Here is a 14,931-nt window from a genome sequence, read left to right on the forward strand (position 1 = left end):
CTCATTCTCAGCCTACCCTACCTCACAGGGTTGTTGTTGTGAAGATAAAATGGAGCTGTGTGAGCCACCATGGGTTCCTCACAAGAGGAAAAATGAGGAGTATAAATGCAATGTAATAATAGCCGTAATAATTCTGTTTAGCTTAAGTCCATGTGTTTGCTGCTTTGTTTAACTGATGTTATTATCTATTTTGAGGCTATACTGGATGTGGCATTAACCTGGCTATTGGCATCACCCCTTCATTCTGGAAACAAATCATAGTCTCCCTGTGAGCAGCTGCAGAAAACATTCCATTGGAGCCTTTCCCCCTTCAGTTTCTTGGCCAGTTTCTTGGTTAGCAGAAAATCTGTTAGTGGCTCAGGACTGATCTCTATATCAGCGACATAGGTGGTCTGCTGGGTTTGGATTCTTTATATTTGGGAATTTTGGCAATAATATTACCCCATCTCATTGGAAACCCCAGTGACCGTCTATTTAAAACAGAGCTGTAGGCAAATGAATTATGATATTACTTTAAATAACTGTGGCTATAGCAAATGTGTATAATAGGAGCAAAGACACCCCCTTCTTCATTAAAATATTTTGAAGAACATAGCTGAAAACAAGGCAAGAAACCAGCTTCCCAGATTGCATTCTGAAAACAGAGCCAGCAGTGGCTGATTAAGATTCCAGGTTTGTTGCTCTGGCAGAACTGCATTGATATGAAGCTTATCCCTGAGTCATAGCAGTCTAGAGTCTGAGATAAAGCTACCTGAGAATGATTTTAATTAGGGATGACAGTGGGGATTTGGGATTCCAGAATGGGAGTCAAGTTGGGAACAATTTCACCAAGTGTAAAGATAGGAAGCCTTTTCTAAGCTTATTTGGCAATATCAGAAACTGTTCCAGGTACCACCAGAAAATGACTGTCATAGGAGGCATGAAAAGGAGAAGAAATCTGCCCAAAAGTCTGAGTACAGGGCAGGGTTTAGGGACCTGAGTTAAGTTAAGCAACTCCTTTGAACCCACAGTTTTCAGCACAAAACAAAATCTATTTCACAGCAATCCTAGCTACTGTAAGAAACTGAGTTATTGGTGGGGCGGGGAGAGGGAGGGCTTGAGCATCTTGGTGGAAGCCCAGAAACGTACCACAAGTACATTGGTAATATGAAGCATTAGTCACCATGTGGTGGTCTTTTTTATTCCTTGCAGTTTCATCTGCTTTTATTTTTAAGAGTTAGCAGAGTTTCTTATGTTCCACTGTGGGCATGGGATGCTAGAGAACACAACCTTTATAATCCAGTCTGACTGAGATAGGCAAGATGAGCATTTTTGCTGTATATTTACAAGTGCTCACGTTCATGCTGGAAACTGACACCAGCTTTTCCCATATTCTTCCAACTGCATACAGTCCACCATGTAATTCAGGAATGCAATTCTGTGTGCCTGTGAAGAATTAAAATCAGAGTTTTAGTGGATTTCTTATTTGGACCAATGTGTCCAGGCTAAGACATGTGGGTATTATACTGTGACTTACACACTTGTCCTATGTTTATTAACTAGAAATAAGTCCCACTCTGTTTAGCAAAAGCTGGTGTGATGCAGTGGTGGCTCGGGTGATCATGATTCTTCTCTCCATTCAGCCATCAAGGTCACTGGGTGACTTTGGGCCAGTCACCAACTCGCAACCTAATCTGCTTTATAGAGTTTTCTGAGGATAAAGTGGGGAAGAGGGAACCTTGCAAACTGCCTTGGGTTCCTTACAAAAGGAAGAAAGCTGTCCAGAGATGCATCGTGATTGGACAGGTTAGAAATATCCCAAATAAATAAATAGGAAAGGTAAGGTGAAAATGTAATGTAATCATAACAGTTAACATATTTGCTTATTTATCTGGCCAGGGTGACTTCTTTTATAATTTCTTTTATATCTTTTATTTATTTTATATTGTTAATTTTAATTTTATATTGATATTTTTGTATTTTATTGTATTTTATTGTGTTGTAAGCCGCCCTGAGGCTTCGGCAAGGGGTGGCATAGAAATGTTCAAATAAATAAATAAACAAACAAACAAACAGTAGGACAAATGCTATTGAGCTCAATAAGGCTTACATTTTCATAGAACTCTTGGTAAGGTGCTCGTTCTCATATCTTCCACTTGAGAATTGTTGGTTACTCTTATTTATCAGGGTCATTTCTAATTTCCACCATTTTTGTTCTAGATCTGGACATTTATCTCTTCTCAAATACCACCTAGGGGATGTTTTTAAAGCTTTGGGAAGAAGAGGGAAAATTCAGAAGCAAGCCTGAGCCTTGGAGGAAAAAACACTTTGTATTCCCATTCCTTGTCTGGTCAAGCTCTATAACCATTCCTAATTCCAACAGCTAATACCATTATGAAAAGGAGTTATTACAGGTGGTCTAAATCACATGATCCCAGTGAGGAAAAAAACCATTCTGACTCATTTTCCCTTTTCCATTAGTCCTTTTTATGCCAGATTGCATTCCCTAATTACTCTCACTAGAATGGTGTTCTTGTTGCCTGGACAACAGTCCATGGAGGTTGCTGCCTCTCAAACAAGCTTTGTCATCTAAGCTTGCACCAGGGTCATTAGGAAACCCTGACTAGCACATTGGTGGGGTTAGCAAGCCATAATCCTGGGCCACTTTACATGATCGCCAATCTGTTTAACAAACCATGGTGGCATGTTAAACATGCTTCACTTTCCAGTAACATGCTGGCCCAAGCAGCTTAATTATCCTTCTCAGCAGAGCTGACATGGTCATCCAGACCTGCTTTGGGTGGGTAGCTGCTGTGGTTAATAAACCACCTGGAACCATCTAAACCGAAAATGTCATGGCAAGTCATGCATGCAATGATTAGGGAAATCTGGCTGGCACACAAGGCAGGGAAACTAAACCACTGTGGCTAATTTCTATTGCACAAACTGGACCAGAAAAGTCTTTTTCATATATGTTTCATTGTTCTATGGAAATGCTGTACAATGTACAATATATGAGAACAAACATTGCTTATGTGGTACATAAAGTGAGCACAGTAGGTTATAACTTTTCTTATTGATTTGTGAATTATTTTTAACCACCTTTCAGATGCCAACCCATCCAAAAGTGTATTAAAAGTTCAAAAGTTCAAAACATTAAAAATTAAACACAAACATAATTAAACATCCCAAGCAACCTTATAAATCATAATAGCAATGTTTAAATATCAAAAGGTGGCTTAATTATTTACTTAAACAGGTTGTTGTTGATGATATTTTAATCCTAGTCTGTATAAAAGTATTGACTAAGTAATATCCAGTTTGTTGTGACAAATGCTTTTTGTCCATTTGGCACTAAAAAAAAAAAAGAGGGGGGTGGAATCTGCCTTGGACTGAAGCCATCTAAAAACCCTTGTGAAAGTATCCCACCAGTAATAGGCTTTTTCACTGACTCTAATTAAGGTGGAAGCACAAATGATTACAGTTAAAAATAAAATAGATATTTTATTTTTAACTGTAATATCACTGTAGATATTAACTTCTGTGAACTCTCAAATTACAGTGTTAGTGAAACTTTGCACAACAGAAAGTATTTCTGGGAAATAAGGGTGGGTTGATACCAAAATAAAATTCACACACAGCAACAATTGTTTGCTTTTCAATATGAAAACATGCATTGTATTTTCAAATTTTCTGTAATGGCAGTACCCACAGAAAAACCAACTGCCTAGAACAGAATGATCCTTTATGAAAAAAAATGTGGTTGCAATTTCTCTTTCAAGAGATTGCTCATTAAATAACTATTTTCAAAAGCTGTTAAAGGAACATGGTAAAGTTAGAAATCCTTTACTATGTATTTCCATTTAGCATGAAATATTCCTCATCATGATCATGAGAGCTGACATTTCTTTTTGATATAGTGCCTAAGGTAACCCCTAAAAAAAAGGAGTGGTTCTGCTGTAACCGTTGACTTTTTTCAGACAGCTAAGGGTTTTTTTTTAATTCACTTCCTTTCCATGCTGAGTTTGTCAGTTCTCCAGTGTAATACTGAAAAGTGTCTTATTTCACCTCCTTGAGCGCGCGCGCTCTTTCCCTCACAAGAAGAATAGATTTTGATTCAAGAAAATAAAACTTAAACTGGTTACAATTATATTGCTCAGCATCAATGTGTAAACTGCACAACAATGTTCTGGCACAAGAGTAAAAAATATAAGGCATTACCCAAGTCAGCCTGTGCACCAGGGGTATCCATCTCTACAGCTACAAGGATCCAACAATTTTAAAAACTACCTTAAATGAGAAGAAAGTATAATTTCCAGAATGGGACAAGGCAGCAAAAGAACAAACAAACAAACAAACAAACAAAAACTCCGGAAGAAAACTCTGGAAGAAAACTCCACTCGCTTTTCTGTTCTTTTCTGTTCTGGCAACAAGTATTTCTGCTAGTTTCCAGGAGTGCTTTCCATTGCACTGGTCATGAACCTTGCTTGCCCAAGAGATCAAGAGATGCACAAAGGCTGTACTGGATACTGACACATACAATATTACAGATATGGATATATCTATATGGTATGTCTTGTCCAAAGAACAGCTATGATACCAACCAAATTCTCCCTTGTTTCTTATCCAGGAACAGTTTACAACAAGTCAAAGTTTGTGAATCAGGATACTTACTAGGATACCTTGTCTCCAAGAAAATAATCATAAATTTTAATCCTGACATTTACCAAAATCATAGAATTTGGATTACCCATGGACCAACAAGACTTCATGTTTATATAATATTTACATCATAGTCCCAGAGGCAGGGCTGTCTTAACAGCTTTATGGGCCCCTGGCAAAACAGTGTACTGGGGCCCCTACAACAACTACAACTACTGTTAATTTTGGAAGTTTTCCAATTTTTCAAGGGTTAACATACACAGATTATTATGGGGCCCACTGGCAAGTGCCCATCAGGCTCATGCGTTAAGACAGCCCTGCCCAGATGGGCTTTATTACCTGTTCAATCGATAGTAGAAGCCACTTGTGCAGGCATTTTAAGGACTCTTCAAACATGATGCATTTCCCATATTGCAATACATTTGTCCTAGGACTTATGCAGGAGTAGCTCAAGACATGTTGCTGCCTGCGGTGAAGGACAAGATAGCATCCCCTCTGATTCCAGGTACAAAAGCCAACTGAAGTGGTATTGGGCCTTCCTTCAACAGTGGTGATCAGACAGTGCTCTGTCTGAAGGCAGTTAGCTAACTTAGGAATGATAGAGCCTGTTGAGTGATGGACAGGTCTTCCTCTAGCATCTTGCTGCTACCTCTAAGCATCTGCCTGAGACAACAGCTTCACTCTACCTAATGGCAGGGTCCGATACTAATGTGTGATTAATACACACAGTTCTATTTCACTGATCTGACATAGAGGAATGTACAGTTCATGTAAAGGTTGCAGGTAATCGTTTACAGTTGGTTTGCATAATTTAATAACATGGAGGTCTAGAAATCCTACATATGTGATCCAGTGACTTGTATGAACTTTTGTGACCTAACATAACTGATTCTTGGTTGAATCATAGAGACCTTTGACAATGCTGCATAGCTAGGAAGAGTGTAAATAAAACATAAATAGTCCACAAATTCAGACCAGTGCAAGACTTGTCAGATGCTGAAGAAGCAATTCAGAGGTTTTCAAAGTTCTGTGGAGCCATTTCATACTTCTGCACAACAGTGTTTCTGTGTAAGGCACAGTGACTTTGAACAATACAGCTGGTTACAAAATGTTGGGGTGGTGGTGGAGGAAACAGTAACAATCTCTTTAGGAAAAAGCATGTCTGATATAGCTTCTGATCAATGGCCATGAATAGAGTTTTCTTTGATTTCTGCTGACATCTGTGTTCTATGCAGCCAGCCTTCTCTTCTTGTCTTGAACCAAACTTTTAGCCTTTATTGACTGTTTACAGACATTGCTGAAGAAGACTCAAATAATATGTAGGAATGAAGCAAGGACAGTATGTACTCTCGGAAGGTGATCATTGTTCATCTTAATGAAAGACTAGGTAACACATCTTCAGCGTTTTATGCAAGGTGCTTTAATGGTTATACATATTTCCTCGGGGCACTACATTTAGAAAATGGCAAACTCTGGCAGCGTTGAGCTAGAACCTAGTTTCTTAACCATATGAAACACAGCAAGAGGAACAGGAAATAAAGTCTTGTTGGATATAATTTTTACTATTTGTTTATTACATTTCTATACTGTCCAACAGCCAAAACTAAAAACCATGCTGTTCCAGAAAAATTAGCCAGATAATTGAAGAACTCTTGGTTCAATGTGCAAAATATAGCCACAAGCAAGGAGTCAAGATCCTTACCCAGAGCAGCAGGCTAGGTTCCAGCTCAGATAAGGAACAGCTGGTCAAATCTATCAGCCCAGAAACGTTAGAAGAACTCCCACTCAGAGGGGACTGAGAGGGGCAAGTCCAGTTCAACATTTCAGAGGAACCAAGGACAGCCCAGGCTGAGATCTCTAAGGACCTCCAAAATCCATGCCCATAGAGCTTCCACCCTCTCAGGAACAGGAACCCTTCATGCCAGAGAGCTGCATGCACAGCAACTCAACAGAAAAGGCTGGAAGGACTTGAATGGAACAGAGAAGAAGTGTTAGACCCGAAGGCTGTCCCTTTAACAAAGCAGAGTGGACTTAACTGGGGTAGACTGCAAGGAGAGGATCCTTGGGCCTCAGTACATTTCCAGCTTTCATCAAAGCAAGTTCATGCTCTGTGGGCTCTCTTTCTAGACCAGGATAGAATAGAACATGCTCTCAGTTCACCAGCTCTGATCAGACCCAATAGGCATAGTCTCTAGAATATATCCCAGAATCTTGTGCTACACACAATAGTTATTCAGCAGACATATCAATGTAGAAAGGATTCCCTGAAGGCAACAAAATATGAAAACCACTGATGTGAAACATAGCTAGTCAAGTTATACAGTTACCTTCCTGTGAATGAGTTAATATATAATCAAATTAACTCATTCACAGGAAGGTAAAGAGTAGATTAATGAAAGGGTCATGATAATCTAGCCCAATGCCGTTCATCAAAGCAGGAGTATGTACAAAACTCAGATGATTCTGTTTAGGATAATTGTTTTTAGTGGGGCATAGGATGCCATGAAACTGGTGGGTTTCAATAGAGTTAAGAATGTTCTTGGCAACAGAAGAGGCTCAAGGAAATGGAGTTACCAAGCAGCAAAGCTACACTTTATTTATTTATTTATTTATTTATTTAAACATTTTTATGCTGCCCCATTCGCCGAAGCCTCGGGTGGCTTACAACACTAAGTTAAAATAATTATAATATAAATTAAAAATATAAATATTAATTTAAAAATACAAAAATACAGTATAAAATAAGCCGCCCTGGCCAGATAAAATCTAATAATATTGACAGTTAAAATGCCGCTTGAATAAAAAGATCTTCGCCTGGCGCCGAAAAACAAATAACGACAGCGCCAGGAGGACCTCTCTGGGGAGCGCGTTCCATAACTTAGGCGCCACCGCAGAGAAAGCCCTCCTCCGAGTACCCACCCTCCTAATTTCTTTCACGGAGGGTTCCCGGAGAAGGGCCTCCCCCGCCGATCTCAAGGGGCGGCTGGGCATATATGGATGCAAGCGCTCCTTCAGGTAACCAGGACCCAAGCCGTTTAGGGCTTTATAGGTCATCACCAACACCTTGAATTGGGCCCGGACTTCAATGGGAAGCCAGTGAAGCTGACGGAGGACTGGAGTCATGTGAACACAACGCCCAGTCCCCGTCAGCAGCCTGACAGCTCTATTTTGAACCAACTGAAGTATCCGGACTGTCTTCAAGGGTAGCCCCATGTAGAGCCCGTTACAGAAGTCGAGATGGGAAGTCACCAGGACATGTGTCACTGTCGCGAGGCAGTCGTACTCCAGATAGGGGCGCAGCTGGTGAATCAGCCGAAGCTGGAGGAAAGCGCTCCTCGCCGCTGCTGTCACCTGAGCTTCTAGTGAAAGCTCCTGATCGAGGAGCACTCCCAAGCTGCAGAGCTTGTCCCTAAGAGGGAGTGCAACCCCATTCAGAACAAGGTTCAGTTCACCCTCTCCGAAGCCCGAACCACCAACCAACAGGACCTCCATCTTGTCTGAATTGAGCTTCAGTTTATTGGCCCTCATCCAGCCCATTACCTCGGCCAGGCACCGGTTCAGTACAGCCACTGCCTCACCTGGATTGGTGGAAAACAAGAGGTAGAGCTGGGTATCATCAGCGTACTGATGGTTCCGCAGCCCACACCTCCTGATGACCTCTCCCAGCGGTTTCATGTAGATGTTGAACAGCAACGGGGACAAAATGGACCCCTGTGGTACTCCATGGCATAACTGCCATGGTGCAGAGCCATAGTCCCCCAGCACCACCTTCTGGAACTGGCAATTGAGATAGGAGCGGAACCACTGCAAAGCAGTGCCTCCGACCCCCAATCCCGCAAGCCTATCCAGAAGGATACCATGGTCGATGGTATCGAAAGCTGCTGAGAGGTCCAGGAGAACCAACAGGGACGCACTCCCCCTGTCCTTCTCCCTGCACAGGTCATCGTACAGGGCGACCAAGGCAGATTCAGTACCGTACCTGGGTCTGAAGCCGGACTGAAATGGGTCCAGACAATCAGTTTCATCCAAGAGAGCTTGCAGTTGTCCTGCCACCACCCGCTCCAACACCTTGCCCAGAAACGGGATGTTGGCCACTTGTCTATAATTAGTGGCCATCTCTGGATCCAGTGACGCCTTCTTCAGGACTGGTCGGACTACCGCCTCCTTTAAAGGGGCAGGCACCCAACCCTCCCTCAGAGAAGCATTAATCACTTCCAAAATCCAGGTCCCAATCCCGTGCTTGGAATTATTTAGTAACCAAGACGGGCAAGGGTCCAATAGGCAAGTGGTGGGACATACTCGTCCAAGCACCTTGTCCACATCATCAGGCCGCAATAACTGAAATTCATCCAGTAATTCTGGACCAGACGGCGGCATTTATGAACCACTCCACACATTACAAGAAGGAAAAAAGTGGATCTGCGCAAGACTGAGACTGCTAGTGAAGAAGGATCTCATATGCATCCCAGGGAGATGCCCAGGGATGTAGCTTGGTAAGGGCACATGCTTTGTAAGCAGAAGGTCTCACATTCAATCAGAATTCAATCAGGTCTCACATTCAAGCAGAATGGTAAGGGCACATGCTTTGTAAGCAGAAGGTCTCACATTCAATCCTCATCTCCAGGTAGGGCTAAAAATGCTGCCTGAAACTCTGATGATCCATTGTTGGTCTGTGTTGACACTGAACTAGATGGTCCAATTATCCAACTGATCATAAGGGCAGCTTCCTGTGTTCCAATGTTCCAAATGTATATGGTATGCCTGCACCTGCCATGTGGAAGCAATACTCAGATCCTCACTTTGCATTATAAATATGTGTGCTTACTGAAAGCACAAAACCTGCTTATATTAGTAATGTGAAAAATTAGCCTTAAGGCAAGTAGAAAAGAACAGAACAGAACACTTCTGTTGTAGAGGTTTAAATATGAACTTCCTTGCCCTGATATGCCTCTTGTACAAAGTTGAAATCTTTCCTACCTTTCCTCCCTTCCTGTTTCATTTTGCTGAAATTATCTGCTCATATGATTCAGAGGTAGTTACACCATATCCTAAATGAGGTGTTTTGTACCTGAATCAAGGATGACTCAAGAGAAAAATCTGTTATTATCTCCATGTCATTCTATTGCAAATTTAAACAACTCTCCCTTGTCCCACAGAACAATGCTTGGAAAAAACCTTAAGTGTACTAGCATAGGCTGCTTATGGATCCATACCAAATGATCCCACACCATAAGTATAAAATTAATCCACTTGCCCTCTCACTGGCACACACAATAAAGACTATATGTACTATTTGCATTACTAAATGGGGGTGGGGACTTAATTTTACATGGCATACATTTCATTATTATGAAGTGGGTGCTCTTAAGGAAAACACTTCCTTTTTTCTAGGGAAGGGCAGGAGGGAGGAAGCAAGTAGTGTCAGGAAATTTAGTCTTATCACAGCACCTTGCGGCAGCTTCTTCCAGGGAACAATGTGCCAGCAGGCCAAAATGACACACCTGCATTGAGAAATATGCATTCTATTACATTAATTAAGAAACACATGTAAACAGAGAAATCTTTAAATACTGAAGCCATGCTTAACAAGAAAATTAAGTACATGGGCTAGTCCATCAATAGGTTCCCAGTAGATCATCCAGACTCATGAGTTCTGATGCACACACAGAGTTCCTACAGGCATGTCGAAATCCATTTAACGGGGATTTGCTGAGGTTGAAAGCAGTCCAGAGTGCTGGCTGCAGAGCACAAGAGCTCAGTAAAATGCTACAATTATGTGTATCTTCATATAATTAAATATGTATGGATTCATGAAATTAAGCAGAATTCTGATTAGAATGCCAATTTTTATAAGAGGAGTAAATGTTTAATTTGAAAGAGGAGAAAGTGGAGAAAGTGGAGAAAGTGGAAAAGGAAGATGAACCTATGAAACAAGTGCTAAGATAATTCAGCCTTCATCACACTGTTCATAACTGGGGGTGGGGGGTGGGAATCACTGTGAAGTGTACTTACCAAGGCAAAAATCCTTCTCTGTTGCAGTAGTGGAAAGTGGTGAATATGGATTTTTTTAGTTTAGTTTTCAGAGTTTGCTGTACATCTGTAATCTTTCTGAGTTGAGTGAATTCATGCAAACCCTTATTATAGATGTCTGCTATAGTCTTCCTATATCATAATTTTCACATCTTTGATTGGTTGTCCATTTTCAGTTTGGAAAATGAAAGCAAATTACATCAAGTTATGTATATATTCCATTTTCAATACACTTAAAGCAAGAACAACCTATGTACCATTCTTGCCCAGAGCTGTTGACTCTTCCTATAAATCTGTTGCTAGCTGCTAGTGCGGGCTTGCATACCTCTCCTCCTAATACTAGGGCTTGACAGTAATGTGTACTCAGCCTACTAGAAAAGGTGGTACTTAAAGAAATTGGCGCAAGCAAGGCAGGTGAAGCCTGGAAGGGTTTTCCATCTGCAGCAACGGATGCCCATTTTTAGTTTTTACACACTGTTTTTCAGAGACTTCCCCCTGCCAACCCACCAAAAAATGATCAGTTAAGTTGTATTTCCAGCACAAGTTTGTGCTTTTGTTTTAAGCCTGGTGATTTAAAAAAAACCTGGTTCATTTGCACTTGAGATGTGATTAGATTTCTTTCATTGTGTGCAAATATGCTTAAAATGTTTCCTTTGAACCAATGTGATACAGGGTGCTAATATCAAAATCTAATATAACCAATTCAAGTTTGCAACATTTTCCCCTGCCAGAGACAATCCACCTCATGAGTTCTGTGAAGGTTTCATTCATTTTAATAGAACTGGTATGAGAGGATTATATTCAAAGGACTATAAAAAGAGTTTTGCTGCTTTTCTTACACTAGAACTGAGCTTATATATAACTGAGTAGGAACTAGTGGTTTTTCTTTATCTTGTTACCTGAGATTCTTTCAGCTTCAAATATCAGAGACTGAATCTATGACCTAATACCTGAATTTAGGTAGGTATATCTTTGACCACCAAACTAGGGACTCTGCCCTACACATGTGAACAAAAATTTATTCCATTCATCTTGTTCAAGTTCAGCTTTTTAATCTATGTTTTGTGGACTTTTAACAGCTAACCATATCTGTCTTTTGAAATAATACTGATGCACTGAGACAGTTTTTCAAGGAAAGCAAAATGATTGATCTAATAAGTCATCTGCTGATCCTATTTGCAAATTGAGAGGGGAACTCATACTGTACTCAGAGGATAGTGATCAAGAAAAATCTCAGAGAACAGTATGAAGAAGGTTTAAGTAGATTATTATGATTACCATGATTTATCACTCTGCTGAAAAGGCAGTTCTGCTGCAGCTTGTATCACCTTCCACAATCATTCCTTATTTTTGATCAGACAAATGTTCAAAAAGTCTACATAACTGCAGATGCTTACCTGGAAGTAAGCCCCACTGAGATCAATAGGAATGATTTCTGATTGCACATGTATAAAAGCTTGTTGTTAGCTATAGGAAAATGTGACTTCTTCAAAAAGTATGCATCTTAAGTTAATTATAAAAAACATTTTCTTCCTGGCATAAAATTAAAGCTTCTTTGTTCTCTTACATCCCCCTTTATTTGCATCTTTCTTCCTGCCTTATTCCCTTGTTCCATTACTCTTTCATATTTGGTGACATTTTACTGTAACTGCTGAAACTGTATTAGGATGGTAATAATACAGTGAAAGCCATTATCTGTTAGATTTTGCTTACCTACAATAGGTAACTTTGTGGGTAAGGGCACAGTCCTATGCATGTTTAGACAGGAAAAAAAAGAAGTCCTACAACTTCCCCCATGCTGCTGGGAATGCTGGAAGTTACAGGACTTTCTTCTGTCTCAGCATGCATAGGATTGCACCCTCATACGAGATGTTCATATGCTAGATAGCTAGGCACAGCTGACAGGCACTTTCCTTCATTCACTTAAATAGGTAACTAAGTGCCACAGGTAAGATGATATAGATCTTTTAGAGATGTATTCATTTCCTTTACATAGGTATGTCACAACACTGGTCTATAGTTGTGAGGGGCAATGCCAAGAAGGATTCACTCTGAGGATGTTGAGACAAGAAGGCACCACCGTTGGAAAAGTATCTAGCAGTTGAGTAGTTACTGACACTATGGCACAGAGACATATTGTGCCATGCAAGGCATTCTGCTGTGCAAGCCCTGTCCAAAGCATACCTCCCCCCTGCAAAAGCCTTCCACAGTCTCCCTTCGTTTTAAAGAGGCTTGAGTGGAAGAGTGGTCCAATGGCTTATGGTCTATAGACAGCCAGGAAGACCTCTGCCAGTAGCACTGAGCAACAACCCAGGCTATTTCTGAGGGTCCTTTGCTGCTGCTTCCTTGCATGTGTCTCTCCTTCCCAGTATCCCTTACATACCTGACATGAGAGGGAGGGTTTGCCTGCAGAATGTGGCCCTCTAGCAAATGAACAGCACAGTGGCAGACAAATCGCACCAAACAGCACAATACTTTCCATTATGTCCTAATCGCTCTATTTGAAAATGGTTATCATGAGCTTATACGGCTGCGTGAGTCAGAGACCTCTCCCTGTCTCCAGAGAAGCAGTCCTGGAGCAGGCTGCCACGCGCCTGCTGCACCTGATTGTCTCATCGGCACATTCCAGTGAACAAAGGCAGACGAGCTGAGGCAGAGCCCGGGACACTGATACACTTGTTCTATCCCCACAGGTGTAGCAGCCTTCTGTTTTGAAAACTCCTGGGTGTAGGCGTTAAGAACTGCATTCTTTCTTTAATTTGTACTCACTCCTTTTCCAGGCGGATGGAACCATAGCCAACAGCAACACTTGGAACAGAAACACAAACTTAAGTGTGAAGGGAGCATGGCAGCAGAAAATCACTGCACAGAAATCCCCTGTCTGTGGTCAGAGACAGCAACTTCCTGACAGCAGGTGGTCAGCCTAGGATCCCAGCATCTTGAAACTTTAACTGTAATTAGCAAAGTGGCCATTCATATAAAAGGAAATGGCTGTGTGTGTGTGTGTGTGTGTGTGTGTGTGTCCCACCTCTCTCCCTCTCTTTCTCCCTCTTCCCTTCCCTCTCCCCCCTCTTCCCCATCCCATGTTCTCTCGTGTGTTCTCTCTCTCTCTCTCTCTCTCTCTCTCTCTCTCTCTCTCTCTCTCTCTCTCTCTCACACACACACACACACACACACAGAGGATGTTAGAAGACAATGATTCTGAATGCCTGTATCAACCAATTGGAGGGAGACAATGATGAAATGCAGTTGTGGTCTGTGATAGCAACCTTCCATCTCAGATAGTACCAAGGTCTTTGCAGCATGAGGCTCTGGAGGTCATAAAGAGCATTGGAGGACAATGAGAGATGAGTCAGGCTGTTTCAGAATATGTGTGGTAGGCGACAGTTCCAAAGCTGAGGTAGCAGCCTGAAAGGCAATTACAGCAAGATAAAGCAGGGCTGAGGAGACCAGGGCAAAGCAAAAAGTTAAACTGTGAGCAGCAATCAGGGATATAGTCAAGCAAGATGCTGTGGAGAAGTCTGTTGCCCTTCTCCAATGACAAATTGTTCAACCTGAGCAACTGAAGCATGTTATATAAATTATACAAATGGAAGCTTCATGCAGATGGTTCCTCACAATCTTGACTCCTGCTCCCAAGAGGCTTCTGTCTAGAGATGGTGCTGAAATGCCTTACTCTGGGTTGATGAATGCATTTGTCTGGCTACATGACAAACTGAGGGCATTCCTCTGATATGCTTTCCCCCAGCTCGGAATATTAAGCATTATTCATAGCCTGTATTGTCAATGTTCCAGAGACCACCTGCTCTACTCTTCATGAAATATGCGCAGACTTGATTCTTTCTGGCAAGACTATGTATGGAGGTTGCTCCCCATCCAGATCTAAAACCCTCTGTTATTCAAGGATGTCAGTGTGGTTTCCATTTGTTGTCCTGTCATGGCTGATACTCCTGGCTGGGTATGAATCATTATGATCACTTGGGGTATCATGCAGCTATTCACCAACAATATGAGACTGAAGAGATCTCAAGGTTTCTTTGCTTGCTTGCTTGCTTGCTTGCTTGCTTGTTTTTATTTGCTTGCCAAGAAATACTGAGCCATGTTCCAATCAAGCTGAGATGAGTTTGGCCATCACTACCTCTAATCAGAAGATCCTGACCCAACTATCTATATTTCTCAATGTAGAATAATTGAGTATAAAATACAGTTAGGCCTTGACATATTACAGAAGAACATTAGTGTATTAGGGGTGTGTGAGGA

At 41.4% G+C, this 14,931-nt stretch overlaps 1 protein-coding gene across 1 annotated transcript in view; it reads right to left on the reverse strand.

The window, feature by feature from the left end:
- Nucleotides 1-877: 877 nt before the first annotated feature.
- Nucleotides 878-14,931, reverse strand: part of LOC123020566 (chloride channel protein C-like) — a 297,824-nt gene continuing 283,770 nt past the window's right edge. The window contains exon 24 of the transcript XR_006414127.1: nucleotides 878-1,425. The gene's annotated coding sequence lies outside the window, so the exon portion shown is untranslated. The remainder of the gene's footprint in view (nucleotides 1,426-14,931) is intronic.

This window comes from Varanus komodoensis, unplaced genomic scaffold (genome assembly GCF_004798865.1).
Source record: "Varanus komodoensis strain SLA01 unplaced genomic scaffold, ASM479886v1 scaffold14_1, whole genome shotgun sequence".
Lineage (NCBI taxonomy): Eukaryota > Metazoa > Chordata > Lepidosauria > Squamata > Varanidae > Varanus > Varanus komodoensis.